The sequence below is a fragment of the Rhynchophorus ferrugineus genome, unplaced genomic scaffold (assembly GCF_030347505.1).
Source record: "Rhynchophorus ferrugineus isolate W39M unplaced genomic scaffold, kcgeb_rfMv2 rfM1, whole genome shotgun sequence".
Lineage (NCBI taxonomy): Eukaryota > Metazoa > Arthropoda > Insecta > Coleoptera > Curculionidae > Rhynchophorus > Rhynchophorus ferrugineus.
The window spans coordinates 28,992,361-29,017,261 of record NW_027472580.1 but is presented as its reverse complement, the minus strand read 5'-3'; the positions used below and the strand labels follow the sequence as shown (position 1 = coordinate 29,017,261).

At 31.0% G+C, this 24,901-nt stretch overlaps 1 protein-coding gene across 9 annotated transcripts in view; it reads right to left on the bottom strand.

The window, feature by feature from the left end:
* The window catches only part of Cad87A (Cadherin 87A), a 727,969-nt gene extending 707,518 nt beyond the window's left edge, over positions 1–20,451 (bottom strand). For 4 of the 9 annotated variants that reach the window (XR_013008485.1, XM_076419263.1, XM_076419271.1 and 1 more), the window contains exon 1: positions 20,172–20,451. The gene's annotated coding sequence lies outside the window, so the exon portion shown is untranslated. The remainder of the gene's footprint in view (positions 1–20,171) is intronic. The other 5 variants (XM_076419264.1, XM_076419270.1, XM_076419272.1 and 2 more) reach the window with 2 other exon arrangements.
* Positions 20,452–24,901: the final 4,450 nt, after the last annotated feature.

Sequence of the window (24,901 nt, the reverse complement as noted above, 5' to 3'; positions counted from 1 at the left end):
ATAATTTTGAATGACCGTAAATTGAAATTGAATAAAATAGCAGACACTTCGAAGTCCAATCGACAGTCATCCGAGTGGACTGCACACGATGAACCCGCTCCAAAGCGTGGAAAAACGCAACAGTCGGCTGGCAAAGTTGTGGCGTCTGTATTTTAGGATGCACATGGAATAATTTTCATTGACTACCCTGAAGAAGGAAATACCATCAACAGCGACTATTACATAGTGTTATTGGATCGTTTGAATGACGAAATCGCCGAAAACTTCCGCATTTGCAACAAAAGAAAGCGCTGCTTCACCAAGACAATGCACCGTGTCACATGTCAGTGAAAACGGTGGCAAAAATCCATGAATTGGGTTTCGAATTGCTTCCTCATCCATCGTATTTTCCAGATCTGGCCCCCAGCGACTATGTCCTGTTCTCAGATCTCCAGAGAATGCACGCTGGGAAGAAATTTTCGTCAAATGAAGAGGTGATCGCCGAAACTATTTTGAAGCAAAGGACAAATCGTACTACAAAAATGGTATCGAAAAGTTAGAGGGTCGGGATAATCAGTGTATCACCCTTGAAGGGAATTATATTGAATAAAAAAAAAACAATTTTGCCAAAAAAATGTTGGGGACTTTTTAATTGACATGTTAGGTTTATGTATCAACTTATATACTAATTATTAATATTTTTTATAACATTGTAGATTCTATCATACAAATACGATGTTTATTTCAATATAATTTATATTCATTAACACAAATCTAATGTTAACACTTTGAAATAACGCAGATAATACCTGATCTTTCTGATCTGGATAATTATAATACATTCATTTATCTTAATTTCCTTGTTTACTTTCTAAACATTTAAGGAAATAGGATATTAAATGTTTCGTGTAGTTCGACCTTTAATGGCAACGTTTCCATAATAGGTTCTTTCTTGCATAATTTATTTATGCCGTTTCAGCTTTAATTGTAACACGATGAACCCGCTCCAAAGCGTGGGATAACGCAACAGTCGGCTGGCAAAGTTGTGGCGTCTGTATTTTAGGATGCACATGGAATAATTTTCATTGACTACCCTGAAGAAGGAAGGACCATCAACAGCGACTATTACATAGTGTTATTGGATCGTTTGAAGGGCGAAATCACCGAAAACTTCCGCATTTGAAGAAAAAGAAAGCGCTGCTTCACCAAGACAATGCACCGTGTCACAAGTCAGTGAAAACAATGGCAAAAATCCATGAATTGGGTTTCGAATTGCTTCCTCATCCACTGTATTTTCCAGATCTGGCCCCCAGCGACTATGTCCTGTTCTCAGATCACCAAAGAATGCACGCTGGGAAGAACTATTGGTCGAATGAAGAGGTGATCACCGAAACTATTTTGAAGCAAAGGACAAATCCTACTACAAAAATGGTATCGAAAAGTTAGATGGTCGCGATAATCAGTGTATCACCCTTAAAGGGAATTATATTGAATAAAAAAAAACAATTTTGCCAAAAAAATGTTGGGGACTTTTAATTGACATGTTAGACTTATGTATCAACTTATATACTAATTATTAATATTTTTTATAACATTGTAGATTCTATCATACAAATACGATGTATATTTCAATATAATTTATATTCATTAACACAAATCTAATGTTAACACTTTGAAATAACGCAGATAATGCCTGATCTTTCTGATCTGGATAATTATAATACATTCATTTATCTTAATTTCCTTGTTTACTTTCTAAACATTTAAGGAAATAGGACATTAAATGTTTCGTGTAGTTCGACCTTTAATGGCAACGTTTCCATAATAGGTTCTTTCTTGCATAATTTATTTATGCCGTTTCAGCTTTAATTGTAACACGAATAATGAATTGTTAATGACCAGTAATTAGTATTCGTTTTCCAAATGCGTGTTGCTTTTCATATTGACATAACGGTTTTTCAAATTTCATAAATATTTTATGATTATTGTATATAGGTGCTTTTTATATACGTTTTTCAATAAGGACAGGTGGAGACTGAAATAAAATGAACTCAACTGTGTCTGCAGGTATAAATTAAATACAAACTATATGTCTAACTTTAGTTTTATGATTAAGAGTTAGTGAGATGATTTGAGTAGACGCTAAATATCTCGGAATGAATCTTGATGCAAAACTTAGCCGGAAGGAATATATAAAAAAGAAAAGAAAAGAACTGGAATTGAAATATACGAAAATGTATTGGCTAATTGGAAGAAAATCACAATTATCAGTACATAATAAATTGCTATTAGATAAGCAAATACTGAAACCTATATAGACATACGGATTTCAATTATGGGGATGTTCTACAAAGAGTAACATAAACAAAATACAATTTTATTTTTCAAAACTAAATCCTGAAGGGTATTGTGGGCGCACCCAAATAATATAGGACTGATTGCCTACACCGAGACCTTCAGATACAAACAGTAAGTCAAGAAATCAAGAGAATTGCAAGGGGGCATGAGGAAAGACTCCATTCTCATGAGAATATCGAAGTATTGCAGTTTGGGATACCGCCAGAACAGGACACAGACTCAAAAGGATCAAACCATCTGATCTTGTATAATGTTGTGTAGTGAGGTGCTTATAATAACAAATACAGCAGTAACATGTATAAACATTATTTCACCAGAGACTGAGATAGGGCCGATGGGTCCTCCTATTTATATACCTAGATTTAAGTAATCATAAAGACAAATTGTAGGTTAGTCGAAAACGACTAGTAATAATGTAATAATTAAATAATAACAAAAAAATATTGCCTCAGAGAAAACAATAAATATTAAAAAAAATAAGCAAATAAATCATAAAAAGGGAAAAATCGTATATCGTCATTTATTTGGCAGCATCTTCAACTATTTGTTTAATTGTTTCAAGTGCATACTTTAAATTCACTATTGAGATGGGACAGAGATGAAAACAACTTTTTAATTAAATATACCAATATAAAATCTTGGGTTCCTATGGATACTGTCTTTCAGGTAATTCGAGAATCCCTTAGGTTCAATTATTTAATCAAGACTGTTACCTAGCATAAAATGTTCTTACATGATAAACAACATCATACACTTTCACTGTTACTCTATTTTTTAAACATATTATCTCCATAAACATTTCTAATCTGTGTTAAAATCGTCCTTTGTTTTAATATATAATTCTTACTGGTCATTTTAAATATTTTCATTGTAAATTTATAAACGATATCCACAACATTGATAGATTAATATTAACGTTATTGTTGTAAAAATAATATTTTAGTAACTATCTGCTGTCAATCCTTGATATTTTTCAATCATCATAGATTAATATATTACATTAAATTTATTTTTAACATGTTTAACAGGTATTAGATATTTTTAACAAAATATCAGTTTATTGATTATATATTTTTGCTATCAATCTTCTGCAAGAAACATATCGAACACATCAACTGCAATCAACTGCAATGTCATTATATAAATAAAATATCCGTTGATTTTCATAAACACAAGTAACTAAGAATGTAATGAATGACGACCATCCCATACTGGACGACCTTCGATTGCTTATTGTTAAACAAGAATGAACAAAACATGAACGTGATGCAGTCAATTTAAAAAAATGACATCAATTCTCGAGAAAATTAGTCTATTTTTAGTGCTAATTAAGAGTCGCGTCTCGATCTCACTTACAATTCGTCGTAAATAAACGTTAAACCAAACACAAGCAACATAGTGGAACAAATCGTGCTTCGATGGTATGTCAAGACGTTAATTTACAACAAAACTTGTATAGCGTTGTGTAGTGAGGTGCTTATAATAACAAATACAGCAGTAATATGTATAAACATTATTTCACCAGAAACTGAGATAGGGCCAATGGGTCCTCCTATTTATATTCCTAGATTTAAGTAATCATAAAGACAAATTGTGGGTTAGTTGGAAACGACTAATAATAATGTAATAATTAAATAATAATAAAAAAAATATTGCCTCACAGAAAACAATAAATATTAAAGAAAATGAGCAAATAAATCATAAAAAAAGAAAAATCGTATATCGTCATTTATTTGGCAGCATCTTCAACTATTTGTTTAATTGTTTCAAGTGCATACTTTAAATTCACTATTGAGATGAGACAGAGATGAAAACAACTTTTTAATTTAATAGACCAATATAAAATCTTGGGTTCCTGTAGATCTGTCTTTCAGGTAATTCGAGAATCCCTTAGGTTCATTTATTTAATCAAGACTGCTACTTAGCATAAAACGCTCTTACATCATAAACAACATCATACACTTTCACTCTTACTCTATTTTTTAAACATATTATCTCCATAAGCATTGCTAATCTGTGTTAAAATGGTCATTTGTTTTAATATATAATTCTTACTGTTCTTTTTAAATATTTTCATTGTAAATTTATAAACGATATCCACAACATTGATAGATTAATATTAACGTTATTGTTATAAAAATAATACTTTAGTAACTATTTGCTGTCAATCCCAGATATTTGTCAGTCATCATAGATTAATATATTACATTAAATTTATTTTTAACATTTTTAGCAGGTATTAGATATTTTTAACAGAATATCAGTTTATTGATTATATATTTTTGCTATCAATCTTCTGCAAGAAACATATCGAACACATCCACTGCAATCAACTACAATGTCATTATATAAATAAAATATCCCTTGATTTTCATAAACACAAGTAACTAAGAATGAAATGAACGACGACCATCCCATACTGGACGACCTTCCATTGCTTATTGTTAAACAAGAATGAACAAAACATGAACGTGATGCAGTCAATTTTAAAAAAATGACATCAATTCTCGAGAAAATTAGTCTATTTTTAGTGCTAATTAAGAGTCGCGTCTCGATCTCACTTACAATTCGTCGTAAATAAACGTTAAACCACACACAAGCAACATAGTGGAACAAATCGTGCTTCGATGGTATGTCAAGACGATAATTTACAAAACTGTTTCTACCCAACAAAGATACGGTCGCTGACCCCTTCTAGAGGTTATAATATATTTGCTTATAATAAACATACACAATTCACCTGATCACGGGTTTTATATATTTTTAATTACTTGGTATCACTAATATAAATAAGGAATATCAGTAATATATAAAAGCAACAATATTTTGGAAAATTGTGTTAGAATTAACAACTAATACCATTACAATTTAACATTGTTACTCTAATATATTATATTCATACTACGTTAATGTAAATTTAATGTATGGTCATTATCCAGCTTGTAACTGTTCAAGCTAGTAGGCGTTCGATGAAAATAATAAAATACATTATGACAAATGTGTCAGCTGTTAAAATATATTATGACGGCATTATTAAACTTATATTTGTAAATATTTATAGGCAATTATAGCGAAATACTATAACTTCCGATTATTTACAGAAAATAAATTCAGCGAGACGACTGCCGTGTATAGATTTAACAGCTAACTTGTATCATGGATGACGTCGAATGTATTGCCAATTGCAGTTCGCGTTTTATCCAAATTAAAAACAGATAAAATGCTGTATGTAACTGAATCAGCTTATAAAATTCGACTATCGATTCATATTGGTTGACAATATTGCCAAATATCTGCAAAACTATTCAAAACATTAGTCATATTAATCATAGGTTATAACCAAAAGTCAAATTTAATGTGGTAACGTTGCGATGTGCTGACGTCATAAATGTTGATGGAATGTCTGTTTTATTGGACGAGCTATATAAATCTCCTATGCTTCAATGTGTTAAGCAATAACAGCATACAAGAGATAACTCAAATTTGATAAAAACTTAATTTGGACAATATATATTGAAGATTAAAACGAATCATTTAACCCAATAGTGGGGATAACGTATCGATACCAAAAAATATCGATATATTGATGACAATATTTAAAATAATATCGACAAAATAAATAATAATCAAATCTATCTATTATGGATTTTCCACAGTAACGACCAAAACAATAAATGAAAATCATTTAATAAATATTGTTATTGATATAAGTATCGAAATAAAAAACATTGGTTAAAAATATCGATATATGATTATATCGATGTATGAACCATCGAATCGAAGGCTTAGTGCAGAAAGACTATAGGATTATTGATTTAATCAATGGTTTGTCAAATCAATGTTCTGAGAATGATGCACTTGTGTTGACTGAGACAGAGATTTCTTTGAATTTTTATAGAATTTGTTGGCAACCAGATTAAGACTTCAAAGAACTCAATTTCCTACATCATGAAAAAGGTTCATTTGAAAATCTACAGAGGTAGACACAATTTTACCGACTGGTCAAATTAACTGAATAAACAATTAAAGGTAATTAATTTGCAAAAATCATTCAGTTTTTCATTTAAAAAATCATACCCTGCATATATTTTAAATTGTAACACTTTAAAAATACATTCACAAAATATATTGATGAAACTGTTTTGGTCAAAGACATAAATCAATTAAATCAATTTTGTAGCTCATTATGCATTATCTGTACCCCTATATATCTATTTGATCCCTAGAAATGTTCTTAAGAGCGTCTATTGTTACTGATTCTTTGAAATAGTATAGTTCTTTTGAATAGGGTTAATTATGTACGGGTATGACATAAATAATTAGACCGATGAAGACTTTTATTGGTTAAACTGTCATAGGTTATCAGCTTTTCAAGCTTTCAGCTTTTATTTATGTTGTTGCAAAAAGTGATATCTATCAGACTGCGTTGTATTTTTTTTCTCATTTTTTAGTATTTAGCTTTGTTACTTGACCATTGTGGTCAGATATGCTTGCGATATACGGAACATTTTTTTAGGTGCCTTTTACCTTAAATATTTTACATGTATTTTTAATTTAATAGAACATCATTGTGTATCTTAAATTGGCTATTTTTCTGATATAATGTTACATCATCATCAAGTATCACGCATTTCAAAATTAAATTATTATTTCATACCACGAAATGTACCAACACTAATATTATACTTATTCAAATAATTGAAATAAAAAACAATATTTTTTAAATTAAGGCTTAATAATTATAATTAATATTTGGTCTTCAGTCTTATAAGTTTGTCATCATAAACATACTTAAAAAATTCTTTGAACTCAATAGATAAATATTACAACATATTGTAATACACTAGTATATAATTAAGGGGACGGAAATTCTAATTACGTTATCGTGTTGCCAATTATGTCATCTTATTATACAGTCCAACTTAGTTGATGCTTAGCAACATTAACACGTATGTTAATTAATTAATTTATCTTGAAATTAGTTGAAAAACAAAATCGATAAAAATATATAACAATTTTCAAATGCAAAACAGCTGGACAACTTATACTTCACCAATATGATATATAATAAGGGGTAAAATGTAATGCTAAATTTAATACAACTTACATATTCATTTATTAGGTTAAACTGTAAGAACGATCTTTAAAAAATTATATTTCCTATATTAATCTATCATGAAGAACAAAACACTTATGCAAATCAATGAAGTCGAAAACATCATAAACTATAACATAATTCTGTTTTGACAATGTAAAAGTAGTTTTTTAACATTTATGCTATCTGAGTAACTTTAAATGAATATATGAAATTAAAATGTCTCTTTAGTTCCATGGGTCTCACCGCCACTACTGGCACTCCACAACAGGGGCAGTTGGCATCAATAACAACATTGTGGGGCTATCTGTGTACCATTATTACTAGATATAAAATTTGCTATATTCAAGATTTAATTCTATTTCATAACAGTTCAGTCTTGAATTCGCTTAAGTCACAACGAACAGGTACACTTACTAGAAGTTTACTGCGTTTGGTACTACCCAATTTAAGAAATTTCCTATCAAACCGATAATCAATTCATAGTCATAGTCATAATAAATATAAATAAATATAAAATAAATTATAATTATTTTTAAAATCATCAGGTTTGTATTGGCTATTTACTTCATAAACTCCTTATATTAGAAGATACTCGTTTTTGCATTGTTCAGTTCCATTATAGGACATATCTCAGGCCATAAATTTTAAATTAAAGAAACTCCTCGTCCATCCACATCTTTATTAATATCTTATCGTTATTAAATAATCTTATTTATCGTTATTAAAATCTTACATCATAGATACTTTCATTTCACTACAAGACAATGAACAATGAAATCAGGAATTCGTCAAGGCAGTATGTTGGGACATATGAAGCCGACACAGCAACCTTATCATCTCTCGAAGATTCATTAATAGCATCAAAGAACCTCCAAACACAACTTGATAAAATATAACTGTCGCTAAATGCTGCGTACAGACCGGGCCAACGAAAGACAACGAATTGGTTTGTTGGGATATTTTTATTGCTGTTTGGACGGTTTGACGACGGCCAACGAAGGTTTGTTGGCATTCGCTTGCCATCCGTATATTGTCAGTAACATCAAAAGAAATGAATGGAATTGTCGAATGCAGTGAGGACGGTAGGTATATACACTATAATCGCCGTTGCCGTTGAGAAATACGGCTTCACGCCCAACGAACGTTTGCTCGTAACAACAAATGCAATATGTATGTTTCATCGAAAGCTAACGAATGTTCGGTATCCAAAGCCAAATATCATTCGTTGTTCTTCATTGGTCCGATTTGTATGCAGCAAAAGACATGTCGTATTAAAGTAAATGAAACAAAATTTACACAAGAAACATTCACTCTACGTAGAAGAACATGCCCACCAGTGAATATTAATAATTGTGAACGTATCCAAACTGAGAATGTTAAATATCTTGATATGCATCTAGAATGATATCTCACCTGAAAGAAACACATACTTTCTAAACGAAAACAACTTGGACTGAAACTATATCAAACATACTGGCTTATCAATACTTAAGCTTATTTGATTATATAGAATCAAACTATAAGACTAATACAGTAATCATTCAACGGCTCCAAGAACCCGTAAGAATGCTTGTATTAATTACTTTAAAAGAGTACTTGTGCTCGCCCCAATGTGCTCGCTAATCAGCAACCGGTGTGACGTGATAGTGAAGTGCGTAGACTACTACGATCAACACTATCCCATATTGTTATAGGACATATATAGATTTTAGAATAACATTTAGAGCAGGATTAACTAATTAAAGTAATAGTTTACACAGGATATCACTAAATGAACTGATTTTCTATATACCATTTATATAACATAATCATAAAGAACGATTATTTAACATCAGCATCAAATCAAATCTGTCAAACATCAAAAACCAAATCAAAATCAAACATCAAATTATGTTATTTTAGTTTTTTAATATCTGTTTTCTTTTGTTCAAGATATTAATAAATTTTATTAACATATTATATACATAACAAACATATTAACAAAATAATATTTTATTTTGCTTTCCTTAGATACAATTTTTATTTTTATTTATATATTTTAAAATTTTGCTGTTTAATTGAAACGTTTCCTGAACAAGAAATATATTAATACTCGTGCAGCTAGCTGTTCAAACAGGTAAAAGGAATTTCATGGGAGAGATGCACAGTCTCGAACTCGTTGACCTTTCATAAAACGCTCATTGCTGAATACGTAAAGCTGTATATAGTAAAAGTTAAACGAGAGTCATGTAGTTTTATTAAAACATATTATTAGAGTTGACTTATATTTCAAGTATTACAACTCGGTAAATATAATATTCAAAATAATTTAATATTTCTAAAAATGTTAAATTGGAAATTTAAAAATCTATTTCCACATTTCCTATCGAATTAAGCAGATCACAACTAGTCACATATTTCAATCCTTCGAGACTTTCATTAGAATAGATAGCAAAAAGCATATTTTGACATTCTCATCAAATCGTCATCGCTATAAAAAAACGAGAATAAAGCCAGTCAAAAAAATATAATACGAAACTTGTTATTTTATAATTTGTTATTTTTCTGAATCATAAACTTCGAATTTGAGGATTATTAGTTTGTATATTAAAATAGCATAAAGTAAAATAGTAGCACTATAAATATAAAAGCAAAATGGTTAAATTACAGTAACATGTTTTTAAGAAATCTATTTTTACATTCATGTAACAACCGCATAGGAATGTTATCTGTAAAACCACATATCCAATTTCCATGCCAAGAAACCAACGTTAAATTGTTGTGAATACACTAGAAATGTATAAGAGAAATACTATAACTTGACTATTGTTGTTTTTATTTCAGTAAGTGATGACTCCTTTGATTGGTTGATTAAAATTGTAATATAGAGCTTCCCCAACGCACTAGAATTTTTTGAAAAATATCTATATAAAATTAAGTAATGTAAAGAAAAATAAAGAGACTTACACGTTCTAAACGAAAAACCTAAAAATAATAAAATATCCATCCATTAAAGGTTAAAATATATGATGTGAAAAGATATAATCAATTACAAAACTGACTAAATAAATAGTAAATCAACCCTTTTATTTCCCTGTATGGCCGATGGGTTATGATGAAGATCATGAATAACTTCTATAAAATACTGTAAATTATAGTTATCTCGTTTATATGCCATTGAGGAAAAAATGATAGAAAGTATAAATGTCTAAATAATATGGCGGATGGGATATTTTTTTTAAATACCAAGAACTAATAAATTAAAAATAATTTTAGGATATGATATAAACGGACTATGAAATTACGTTGACAGCGCTAAATTAATTGCGTGACAAAAATTATCTATTTCGACCACTATTAGAACTAATAGGAAAGGACGGAATCAAAGTTGTACACATATTAAGATTTGTAAAAACAGTAAATTGGTTATTGTAAAATAGTAGTTGATTGGTCAGAATGTATAGAAATCGTTTTAATATATTGTTAGAGAGATATATTATTTGAGTGAAATTAATATTAGTAGAGATTTGCTTAAAATGGGTACCACGCTTGCCCACTATCCACTATAAATTTAAGATCAATAGACGGTAGTTTTGGTTTCTTTAAATCAATCAGGTATTATATAAAATGTAGAAATTAACAGCATAAAAAACAGAAATAATTCATTAAAATTTAAATATACTTTTACAATTTTTTCTCAACTGTCGAGGAAGAGGCACATTTTTAAATAGAAAAATATGTTTTAAATTTCTGGTAACTTAATTTCACCTTCAATGCACGGGCATGATCAGTTGAAATAGGTGGTAATTCTTATTTATGGTTCCATTTGGTTTTAGCAATTCAGAGTAGATCACACCCACAAACTCTTACCAAATACAGCATTCGCTCATTATCAACATATGTTGAAAGTTATTACTACTATAAACTGATGATGATTTATGCAATGATTCGATGTAAAAATAATCCGATTTTCCGGCACTTAAGAATAACATAAATAATGTCGACTAACTCTTCTAAAAAATTATATCAATGAATAAATGTATGCACAAAAAGTTTTAATATATATTTAGTAATTCGGATACTTTTTAGTCAATCAGTTCGGTAGTGAGTGTCTGAGCTTAACTGAGCCAAAGCACTCAAGGATGACTGCGAAACCGTCGAGAATGAGCCGCATGATCGTCGACCGTGAACCAGCATCACACCAGACAACATTTGCCGCGTAGAACAACTCAATTTGGAGAACCGTAGGATGAATTTTCCAGACATTTCGGCTGAACTCGGCATGAGTATTGATAGTGTATCATCCACGAACACCTTCAATATCGCAAAATTAGGCGCGATGGCTTCCTAAACTATTGAATTTCGAGCAAAAATTTACGCGGTTGAAAGTTTGTCACCGCTTGCTGACGCGATAGGAAGCGGAGGGGGGCGGATTTTTAATGCGAATCTGCACTACAGATGAGACATGGGTACACTATTACACCTCCGAAAGCAAGCAAAAGGGTGAGGTTCCGTGTAAGGTGTTCTGGGACCGGTAGGGCGTACTGTACGTCGATTTCCTGGGCACCGAACGTACCAATAATGCTGCATACTACTCTAACCTTCTGAAAACACACGTGAAACCCGCTTATCGCTCGAAACGGAGAAGCATTCAAGTACGAAGTGCGATTCTTCTCAAGGATAATGCGCGCCCCATACGCGCATCTCACGATATAATATTAAAATTAAGGTGGGGGGTACAGGAACACCCTCCCTTCAGTCCGGATTTATCATTCTGCGACTACCACATGTTTGGACCACTAAAAGATACCCTCTGAGATCAAACATTCAACACCAATGACGGGGTAGAGGAGTTCGTACGCACATGGCTCTCCGAGTTACCCAAGGAATTCTTCGATAACGGCATCAAAAAACTTCCGGAAAGATGGACAAAATGCGTAACTATAGAGTATTAGTAATTTTTGTAACTTTTTTCAATAGTAAATAAACGCGTCAGAGTATTTGTCTCGGTCATATTTGAACCACCCTCGTATTTTAAAGTATCTTTTTTATTAACAAGGGTTTTTCTAGATTGGATCTACTGTTTAACGTGGGCTCCGAACCTCGGTCCTTGGCATTAAGACTGGCCAGTGATCGACTTAAATATTAATCCAGAAGACATCCGGTCTTGCCCAGCCTGGTTACTGGCCTGATTGGGATAATTTTCCTTGTTGGATTTTATACTCTAGCCTAAGGACAATCACAAATTGTAAACAATCACAAACATAAATCCGAACATATATGAAATTACGACCATACCCCAGCAGGATTCGAACTCGTCTTGCTTGTGTATTAATGCAAGTGTGCAAGTGCTTTTAGTGATCTAATATAAACTGTATCATGGAAATATATATTTAATCAAAAATAAGCTTAAATATGAGCCCATTTAAAAGAGATATTCCGGTTAGGAAACAATAAACAATGGCTTTCAATTTTATAGAAATCTCACACAATCGGAGAATGTAGCTTGTGTGAAGAAAACGGCTCGTTCGACGTAAAAAAATAACTGTTGTAACTTTATGTTACATTGTTTACGTATGAGAAACGCAAAGAACAAAAATGCTTCAAAGCAATTTCATAATTGTCTCGTTATCGTCGTTCGCCATCTTTTCTCGTTTTAATTATACTTTTTAGGTCATTAAGCGGAATGGAAGTGATCGATTTCTAATAAAATGAATGGATATCTTATTAAATCGACGTATGTACGTTACATCAGTTTGAATTAAAAACTTAACTTCTCGCTACCTATTATTTAAACTTTTACTATACTATAATTAATCCTTTGAAACAAAGTAGTTTAAAAACGAGAATAAGGCCAGGCGCAAAATGGGAAGCTTGGTGAGGTGATGTGATTTTGTGGGTTTCGAGAACGATAGCTACGGCGCAATATTGCTTCGCAGCTTGCCGTGAAACAGTTTTTGCTAACGTAATCTAAAGTCACGGTAAGTGTTTAAAAATTGAAGAAGAACTAATCGAAGCTGTGCGGGTGCGACAAAAATGTGTACGATACAAGTCATGTAGACTACATGAGGATTAAATTCTTTAATTAAAGTAAATTCTCCGTGAGTCTTACTTCTCTTTAGATAAAAATTCTCAGCTACCTTTTACTAGCCACCTGGAACCTAAACATTATCATTTCAGGTTCGAAGACGAATTCCTTCCGAATCAGATTCAGAACAAAATTTCAGTTCAGTCGTAACTAATGCAGTATCAATTGTCATTGTACCAAGCCTACTACTGTGTACAGCTTTACTGCGAAGCGAGAACTACAATCGTATTTGTGCGGTTTCGGCGTCTGGCAGTTTTATCCCGCGTACACTCGCCGTGACCCTCAGTGCAGCACCTCACCAAGCTACATTCCATTTTGCATTTGGCCTAATACACACATTCTTTTATAAATATCGAGAGACAAATATGTGTTCTATTTAATAATGTTTAAAATCTTAATTATAAATTCCATTATTTGGTACTATGGTAATTTAATGAACTAATATTATGTCTGCCACTATATATCTCATCATCAAACATTATGGATCATGATTTGATTAGTTAAAGTAATCGGTTTGATTATATATTCTGAGGTGGAAACACAATTAACTTATTATCTTCAAAATTTTCAAATTTATTTTTAAATCTTGTCCCAAATAATAAAACAATAAATGTACAGAACATGCAGTCATAAATTGCACTGTAAAAACAAAGGAACATTGTTTTATTAAAATCTCGAATTATAATACTTATCTGAAAATATCGTACTGAGAACAATTTCGTAAACAATCTGAGATAAAGCTTCAATGCAAATATCTAGAATCGCAAACATTTAGTTTTTGCAATACATTTTTAAATGATTTACCGAATATATATCACCAAGTATATTTGTTTACTGTTAATACCTACTCGTTTTCATATTCCTACGACATTCCTCCCTTTTATATATACTTCTATAGAATAATTAATAATAATGATATAGTATAAATAAGAGGTAACAAAATGGCAATAATGAGTTATTGATTATTACAAATTAAAAACAACAAAGTTTATCGAGGGAGGTTATTTATATTTGTTATTAAACGTTTGCCTTAATTATAAACACAAATAAACCAAATTTATATATTAACACAGTTTGTATACAGCAACAATATTTTTCAATTAGGTAAAAGTTGCTACTCATATCTTAAATCTCGTGTAGTATATTCAATATTAACAGTAATAAATATCTATTATCTTTTTACATTATAAGCTAATTAGTAATTCTACAAATAAAAATATTCAGTTACTGTAGTATAATATATGTATGTAATGTATATGATTAAATCATATAAATGTAAGGTACCACACAGTAGTTCAACGTATGATCTGAGTTAACGTTGAAGTTATTTTTTTGTCGAATACTCCACAACTACCTCTGAGGAAATATATTCGATTGGCGTCATATTTAAGAAAAGATATAATGCATTCTGCAACAGACAACGTCAAAAATACGCAACCATTGATGTGTGGCCAACCTTCGCATAATATTTTATCAAAGTCTGCTATGTACAATCAACAGCACCTAAATGTCATTATTTTGATTAATATTTTAGTAAAACAAACTTTGTCAGGAAATTGAGTTGCGTCAATGTTTACATGTATAAAAACGATGTGGATATCTTCCCAAAATCATTGTAATTTCTAATCTACTTCAACTACCAAAACATATGGAAGCGGACTTCTGTTTTCTGTTTTTAATGTACTGATGATTGAAACTTGAAAAAAATTGAAGTCCAACATATCTTCAAGTCTTACAATATCAATCACTCATCGGCAATGTATTAGCAATGTTTTTCCATCAAAAACGAATTTAGAACCAACAGAAATAATTATGTTTGTTTTGAAAATATATATATTTTTGAACAATCATTAAACTAAACTGACTACTGGAACTGATAACATGATTTTTCACGTATATAGTTTGAATGCTGGTACTATCCAGATATCCTATGAGACTATCAAAAAGTGAGCGTTAAACTAAAACTTATTGGGTAATGGTGATACTTTACTGGTACCTATATTAATGTAATACTGTAACAATAGCTTATTGTGTAACTTATGAGTAAATGAATATTCAGATATATAATTACTTAAACTTAATATGATTGTTTGCATTTAAATCATAATTGCATTATGCGTTGCAGAGACTTATAATTACAAGGACATTTACGGACATTAATAATTAATAAGATGTAATTGAAATCGACTTGATATTTTATTACTTAATTGGTGATTAAAATAATAAAAAAGGTATTGTTATATTACATTAATACCCATGACACACAATATATAAACAATATTTTTTCTTTTCCACTGCATTCCATCTAGCTAAAGTTATTCTATTATTTCATAATACTAAGTGATTAATACAATATTATATGAGCTTACACTAAATCATCACATAATATATTACAGCTTATTAAAGCTTGCATTTGTGTTAACACATCAATTGAAAAGTATACGGCCTGACACATAGATGGCGCTACTAGAATTAAGTCCATATGTTTTTAGTTAGCCCTAAGCCTCAAAATATGCGTGCATACATTTGACAGCTGTCGGATCATTAGCTTGTGAATTATAGCATATTGAGTGAAGCAGCTTTTGTTATTGTGAAAAAACTGGATAAAAAGGAATTTCGCGTATTGAAAAAATAATGTTTTTTGAAGGGAAAAAATATAGTTGAAACAAAAACTTGGTTTGATGCCGAGTTTCCAGGTACTGCCCCAGGAATATCAACCATCAAGTATTGGTATGCTAACATTAGACGTGGTGAAATGCGCACCGAAGACGATGAACGCAGTGGGCGCCCAAAAGAGGTTGTTACCGACGAAAACATTTAAAAAATCCCCAAAATGATTTTGAAAGGCCGTAAATTGAAATTTAATGAATTAGCAGACACTCTAAAGATATGAACTGATCGTGTACATCATATCATTCATGAATATTTGGGTATGAGAAATCTCTGTGCAAAGTAAACAACAACGAGATGATGATTCGGAGCAGTTTTTGAAGATGATCAAGCGTAAAAAACCCGACTTTTTGCGTCGATATGTAACAATGGATGAAACATGGCATCATCATTTCACCCGAAGTCCAATCGACAGTATTCCGAGTGGACTGCATACGATGAATCCGCTCGAAAGCGTGGGAAAACGCAACAGTCGCCTGACAAGATTATGGCGTCCGTATTTTCGGATGCGCATGGAATAATTTTCATTGTCTACCTTTAAAAAGGAAGGACCATCAACAGCGACTATGACATAGCGTTATTGGATCGTCTGAAGGACGAAATCGCCGAAAAAGGCCGCAATTGAAGAAAAACTGTGCCACTTCACCAAGACAATACACCGTGTCAAAAAAACCCGAATTGGGCTTCGAATTGCTTCCTCGTCAACGGTATTCTCCAGATCTGGCCCCCAGCGAGTGGCCCCGAATACTCGCTGGGAAGAAATTTTCGTCGAATGAAGAGGTGATCGACGAAACTGGAGCCTATTTTGATGCAAAGGACAAATCGTACGACTTAAAAATTGTATCGAAAAGTTGGAGGGCCGCTATAATCGGTGTATCACACTTGAAGGGAATTCCGTTGAATAAAAAAAAATTACAAAAAATGAGTTTTACTATGGCAGGCCAGGGACTTTTCAATTGGACTGTTCATATTTGTTTCAGTTGCTAAGTTGCAATTAAGTTAGATATATATAGTATTCATATATTCATTCTTGATTTATTAAATGAGTACAATACATCACTCAGCTTTAGGCTTTATTACTTTATTATCGTTTTCGGTATATTATGGACAAAAATCAATATTTATAATACAAACTCAAACGTAAATAAATGAAGAAATGATTTTAATCAACACAAAATAATTAATTCGAAAAAGAAATTATACTTAAAAGGTATACAAAAACCATAGACACGTATAATATAGTAAACTAAAGAAGTTAAAACTGTCCTAGTGTAAATTAAATAAAAGAAACAGTTATTTAAACTCACAAACCAACATATTTGTTCTTTTTCATGTGTAAATGAGATTCATTCTATTAACCATGGGGGCGCATTATTTATATATCTAAACACTGACTTCTATTTAGAACTTGCTTTAATGTTCCAACACATTAATTTACTATAACAACGTAGGTATTATAAGTAAAATCGACATAATAATCAAAATAACAACCATAATATTTAAGTTATCACATGAATAGCATCAGTGTATTAATACAATAATGACGTAAGTATATTGAGAATTCTTTTTAACAAATTAAAAAGTGAATATTTGTAATTGTAAATCAAATGTTAAAGTGCATTATTAAAAAAGAGAAAAGTTGTTATATTGAATATTATAACTCAGTGATAGTAACGAAGTTCACTTTTTGAAACGTTTCCTTTCGATACTAAGGGATGTTTCAGTTCAAAACTTGGGAAGATTAATGAATATATCTCAATGACATGGTTTTAATCGGATAGCCTTACTTATCGCGTATATAATGCCTGTATATAAGTATATAGATGTGTACAGGAAATCTCAAGATTCTTCAAGAGTAAATTCAAAATTCTACTCGGCCTAAAACAAAATATTTGTGAGGAAATGGCATCTCAGCTACTTGCAGGCTACTTGCAACATGTACAGTTTCACAACAATGTACTATTACAACATGATAATACCATAACACATTTTATAAATTTCGTTTCAAAAAGTGTTTAATTAGAATATATTCTTTCAAACTGTTTAATTATTAAGACGGTACACGAGGTCATATTGGTTTTCAGGTACTACCAAAACGGTTAAAAAAACTAGAAATGGACAATTTCAACCAATGTAAAATAAGATGTAAATGTAAATTCAATCAAACAAAGACCCATTTTATTTAATAGTATGAAAGAATAATAGATTGGGTTTAATTTAAGTATAAAAAACATTGTTCTTTTGGAATAACAAACATTTCATTCAGTTGACATTATTGTCATGGTACAACACGCTCAAGCATCTACGTCATTACGACAAAAATGTATGAGATAACTAACTAAATAGATATCATACGGTATACCACTTGAATAATGTTAGTATATTATTATGTGCTTGCATGTATTTTGATTGATGAAAATGCGACTATAAATGTAAACAACTGTTAAAAACCTAAACTAACTGTTAAATTCGATGGTTTCTCTGCATAAAATAACAGTTTCCAATTAGTATTATTGCGTTAATAAGTGCATACGGACGCTAATCATGGAGTGCTCAGACTTTTATTTTTAACACTAATTACTTTTATTGTTTGATTAAAAAAAATCTCTTACCGAAGTATAATAAACACGGTGATGCTGTTGTGTCACCTTTCGAAGCTCCGATTTTTATTTCAACGATTTAAAAGTGGTAATTTTGATGTCGATTGCAAAAAACGACGTGGACAACCAAAACCACTTGAAGACTGAACGACAAGACTTAACGGAAGAAAACCCATGCACAACCCCTCCATAAACTTTAACAATTGATGAATAAATTATATCTGGATTTTTACATGCAATCGGAAAGATCCAAAAGGAGAGAGAACGACCACTACACGAATTGATTGAAAATTCCATTTCGAACCTTTTCAAAATCACGCATTAATTACCAGAGAAAAAATTTTCTGTGGCGTATTGTGGCTGCCACTGAAAAGTTGATCTACTACGACAATCCCAAGTCCAAGCAGTCTCGAGTTAATTCAGAAGACCCATCCATATTTACACCGAACGGGAATATTAACTTCTATTATTAATTATCACTTATACAGTTATATGCAACATGACAGCCAAGCCAAGCAAGATTTCTTCTAGAAATTTTGAAGAAAATATATCTTTGCCAAATCAACATTGTTCTTTGGACATGCCAGTTTATATTGCCAGAAAGATGGGAAAATTTGTACAGAATTGCAGAAAATATTTTGATTAATATATATAGGATAAAATTTTCTAAATAAAAGTTGTTTTAAAATGGAAAAACCAACAAAATACATCCAATAATCTAATAAAACAAAGATTATATAAACAATAATAAATAACCTAATAAAACAAAAAATAAAAAAAATTTGGTCACATCATTTTAAAAAGTCATCCTAAATTAGATTAACAAAATATTGACTAAACAAACACGGTCAGCTAATAATAGTTTCTCTGATATCTTATGAAGATGATACATATGATGTATGATTATACAATTAATATACTAAATGGAAGTCGTAAAAAGCATTAATATGTTACCGATTTTATAATATTTTTAAACTACTAAAAAAAACCTTAAACTTATATGATGTAATACAAATATAAAATATCATTTACCAAAAATATAACACAAATATAGCTTTTCACAAGAAATGCTTTGGCTAGCTCAATTTAGTCGTCATACTCAACAGTTATTCTTAACCGATTTAACGGTTATACATCACCAGACAAGGTTATTTCATTCAACTCGTATTAACATCGAGTTTTTCACCTGTGCTGTTTCACCGAATTGTGATGACATTATTGCATGTCTTGAGAAGTAACAGCATAACACGTTTAGTTGAATTAACATCTCAATATGTTTACCGTTAACGATAGATAACATTTTGAAAGAACATGAAATAAGCTAAGTCCTAATTATAACACGTTATGTCACATAATTATTATTGTTAACTGGTATTATAGGTTAGTAATTAACACTGACCTTTCAGTAATGGTACTTAGACCAATATATCCAGATTAATCCAATTAAAGAGTGATTATATCCTGATGATAATTATTGCCACAAAACCACATAACACAAAAACGCACTGAACACTACACGTGAACGTAAGCACCAAACAAACAAATACCGACACGGGTACTGCTAGATTCTGAACAAAATCGAGCGAGAACCGATCGAATTTAATTCGTTAGTATAAACAACACGGGTTGACAACAAGAAAATCGACAGTGTTCGCGACGGACCGCTACGGTGGTACCACAACCAGCATGACGAACAACGATTGCGTGTACAGTTAGACTGGTACCGGCGACCAGTCAGCAAGGTTCACGGCAGCAGATGCCGAAGTGAATGTGCAAGAAAACGGCGTGGCAACGTTGCCACGCTTGCCACTCTGAATGGAAAGGTCAAGAGGTGTGTTGTATTCGAGAAAACCACTAAATAAATACCGGGAACGTTGAACAATATACATAAAGGAATTTTCTTTCTTTGTTCTCATCATCTAAAATTATTAATAATATATTATTTATTTATTTAACACCATAATATCTTAATATATGTATGTATACAGGAATAACTGATATTGAATTTTCTTATTGAAAGTACGGAGCAGAACAAAAGAACATAGAACTTTTTAAAACATTCTCTCATGTTTATCTGACTTTCTTTTCTCCGATGTAAAAGTTGTATTTTTGAAATTTTTGCCAGTCCTCCTTGGACATGGTCATAAATGTATGTTTGTGATTGACCGTAAGGCAATAGTGTAAAATCCAACAAAAAATCATTCAAGTCATGCCAGTGATCAAGCTGGATAAGACCTGATGTCGCCTGGGATAATACTTAAGTTTATCACTTGCCTGTCGGTGCTTAGTGACCATAAGTCGAATCACGTTTATGGTATGGTAGAAAAAATGTTGACATATCCTTACATCGATATTTTTTGAAAAAAATATCGATATTTTTGGGCGATATTTTTTTAATCAATATATAGATATGTGTCTATATATTTTTCTTATTCGATATTTTTCAGAAAAATAAAACATATTTCTTAAACATAAAAAACTATTTAGTTATTTTTAATATTTATAATTTTATATTTTTTTAAAACATCGAAATCGATATATCGATAATTTTTAAAATATTGATTTTTTCTCGGCCGACACCTCAGACCTCATCCAAATAAACTTTACTTAGCATAAAGAAGATTCTAAAACATGACAAAACAATATATAAAAATCTTTATTGATAGGTCCAAATTGATTTTGTTATTGACTGATAAACCAATTTCTCAGAGTTTAGGTCAAGATGAGAGTATTTTATGAGTAACCAGTATAGTTGCTTGACAATGAGTCTAATCTGCTTTGTGTCTTGTCTAACATGAATTTCCAGCTTAACCTGCCATCGAAATATATTCCGAAGAATTTAACGGATTCTGCTTAAGGAATCGGACATCCGTCAAGTGATATAATTAGGTTTTTGTCAAGTACTGTTTCTTTGGTTTTTGGGATATCAGCAGTATAGAGCAGTAGAAGGACTGTTCCCAAGACACTACCCTGTGGAACTCCAGCCAAAATAGGTTTAAGTGTTGAAAGTGCTCCTTCATGCGAGACTCCAAATTTTCTTTCGCAAAGATATGATTCCAGCAGTAGACAGTAATTCCACGGTAGCAATTTGCTACTTTTCTATATTAATCTCAAATTCCTTACCCAATCAAAAGCTTGTTGTTATATGGAAATACTTTTTACAATTAATATATATAACTAAAAAGTTAATTAAACATGTAATTTTGACTTAATCAATACAACATATAATGTAATATTTTTTGACTAATATAAAAATTAAAGTATTCCTTTTAACGCGCAGGTGAGCAAATGTTTATAATATTTCGAATCAATGAGAGAAACATTCTTTACGTACGCAATTTATGTATGATTATGTATGATAATATGTTATAGCATGAAATTAAATATTTTGTCCGAGCTGCATAAAGTTCAAGTTAAGATAACACAGATTAAACACATATTCGAAAGCGTTTAGGTAAAATATAAATTAAATAAAAGTTTTTTTTGTCTTTTTGACCAAACATTTGTGAAATTATTATTACCGTATAGAAGAGCAGAATATTATGAACTATTTAAAAACTTATAAATGTATAATATAAACTTGTAAATGTATAAAATTAATATAGTTAACAGTAATGTAGTTAATGTAGTAATATAATTAAAGTGTTGAAGTTTTCCTACATTTGTGTTGATTATATCCTATCGCTTTTCTTATAGATGAAAATTACATGTTTGTGTAAGCACTTAGCAATGTGATAATTCAAACATCTTAGATAATCTGATGTTTGCTGGCTATAGAGTCATATTTGTCAAAAAAGATGCTAAAGTTTTCTTCGCAATATGTTAATACTAGAACAGTTACGACCAATTTTCAACAATAATAGATTTCATTAATAATTATCAAAATCCTGCGGCATTTACAGGAGTTTATTGCTTTAGAACTAGATTCATGACTAGAATGACTTAAATTGATGACGGCTTAAATTGATTTTATTTTTAACATATTCTCCTTAAGGAATGGCATATTGATTCCGACGCTCCTATGTCGTTTTGTAGATCAAATACCTTTGCTCCAAAATAAAACCTCAGTTTCGGCAAAGAGTTATTCATTTGAACCAAATTTTGATTCACTTGGAAAATATTACAACCATTTTAGTTCGACTATATTTTTCCCCATCAAAAAATAAAAACAAAATTTAATTAACACACACCAAGTTATTTTTTATCCACTATTTTGAAAACAGCAAATGTTTATAATCACAAAAACTTTTATAATTTATGATATGAACTTTTAACATGTATTTTTAGGAGTATATTTTAATAAGCATACTTAAGGAGTGGGTATGAAATATAAAGGCACGTACGTCAATCTCTCTGTATCTGCTTCAGACGACAGTAAAATAACCCCAGCGTACATATTAATTGGCCAGAATTACTTACACAGACCAATACAAAGTTAATTTTGCACTGTCTATCGCTAATTTTCTCTATTAAATAATAAATACTTTAAGGTAATAAATAAATACTTATTACCCTTTAAGGTAAATGATGTGGCTCGGTGAATGGAGGTAAAACGAAAGGAAATAGTGGTGTTTACATTATATCACCGTTATTTATTGAAGTAATATAAAAATGTAAAAATACAAATGATAAAAAAGGCTGGAAAGGGTGTTACCTGGAGACGAGGCTTGGGCAGTCGATGGTGGCACGTCTAAACCAAACGATGGTCGAGTACTGAATGAATGGAAATCCCCTTCAATCACATCCCAGATAAACGTCTCGGGGTTGCCAGCTATTCGTTATCGGGTTCTAGTTGGTGCTGCTGGCACCCCGCCTGTGTTGAACATCTGGGATTATATTTCTGGGTATTTTGTAGACCGTTATTCCACTATGTAAAATTCGAAATGCCTCAAGGTCGCTTCAAACTCAACAAACTTTTGGGTAAATATAAAATTAACCGAAAAATTACTTCCTAACCACAACTCTTGTAAACAACAACACTTGACTGCGAAACCTACTGTAGCGATAGTCGCGAGTTCGAATCCTTTTGGGACCTGGTTGTAAATGTATGTTTGTGATTGTTTAAAAGTATCAATATTCATTAGACAAAAATGCAAAACTCAAGAAGAAAAGCCATTCCAATCAGTTCAGTAACTAAGCTGGGTAAAACGGGATGTCTTCTGATATAATCTCCAGGTTTGTTATTCGCCATACGATAGGCTTAATACCGAGGACCGTTGTTTGGAGACCATGTTAAGCAGTAGGGCAATTCTAGATAAACCCTAGTTGGTAAAAACGAAACTGAAATATATAATAAAATAACATTGATATATTTATTTATTTAATTTTTTAATTTACTGTTTAACAGAAGTGATAAACATTAGCAAATACAAATGCATCAAATCGTATATGTTACAAACACGACCAAAAAGTTGTTGTAGAGGGTCTTAATAACTGTCGGATTTTCGCTCTGCTAAAACGGACCGGAACATATATTTGTATTATTTCCAACAGATTTACGACGATGTTGTTTATATGAATTTATGCTGTTTGTAGGTCGAGGTTAATACATTTTGCATGTAGAGTGGGTTCTAGTTTTCATTCGTTTTTGAGATATACAGCACTCAGGTGACTGAGGTTTGTTTTCAAATAATATATAATTTAAAATCACAAGTGTATAATACGTGGGATGCAGTGATTCGAATAATACCTGTAATTAGTTTAAATAGTGTATGAGATTTAATTTTAAGGTTATTCGTATGATTATTGTATTTTTTACTGATAATTATTGCTATCGATTATTTAATTAACTGAAAATGCATATACACCTTTCTGTTTTCTTGCTATATAACTATGTTGGGCTGTGTTGAAAATAATAGGAAATTAGGAAATAAACTGAATATGGATAGAAGGAAGTCTTTAATCAATTATACAGTATCCAAAATGTATCATAAAAAATGTACCTCGTACTTTGTTTTAGTGTTTGTTTTAATACGATGTCAATGATTCCAATGAATAATTTGATATGCTTTTAATAACAATATATTATTATAATTTCGTAACGTACTGCCAGTTTTTAAAATAATAAAGCGACATTACATTAATTAGATTTGCAAAATGCCTTTATTTTTTATGTATAAATTTTTTTAA